Source organism: Etheostoma spectabile, unplaced genomic scaffold (genome assembly GCF_008692095.1).
Source record: "Etheostoma spectabile isolate EspeVRDwgs_2016 unplaced genomic scaffold, UIUC_Espe_1.0 scaffold271, whole genome shotgun sequence".
Classification (NCBI taxonomy): domain Eukaryota; kingdom Metazoa; phylum Chordata; class Actinopteri; order Perciformes; family Percidae; genus Etheostoma; species Etheostoma spectabile.
In genome coordinates this window covers 610480-610835 of record NW_022605575.1, presented here as the reverse complement: position 1 = coordinate 610835, position 356 = coordinate 610480, and positions in this window count along the sequence as shown.

The following is a 356-nucleotide window of genomic DNA, read 5'->3' as shown; positions in this document are numbered from 1 at the left end:
GAAGCACTGTAGTGGGCTTAATTATTATTTTCTTTGAGACAGTGCCTGGAACCCTAGTGGTGCTTGAGATGCTAGAGACACTGCCTGGAATGCTAGCAACGGTGCTAGAGACAGGGCCCGGAACACTAGCAACTGTGCCTGACATGCTAGCGATGGTGCCTGGTATGCTAGAGACGGTGCTTGATCTAGTACCCTGAATGCTAGAGACAGTGCTTGAGATGCCAACAACAGTGCCGGAGATGCTAGCAACTGTGCTCAGGCCTGTGCCTGGAATGTTAGTGATGTTGCTAGAGGCGGTGGTTGATACAGTGTCTGGAACGCTAGCAATGGTGCCTGGTATGCTAGAGATGTTGCTA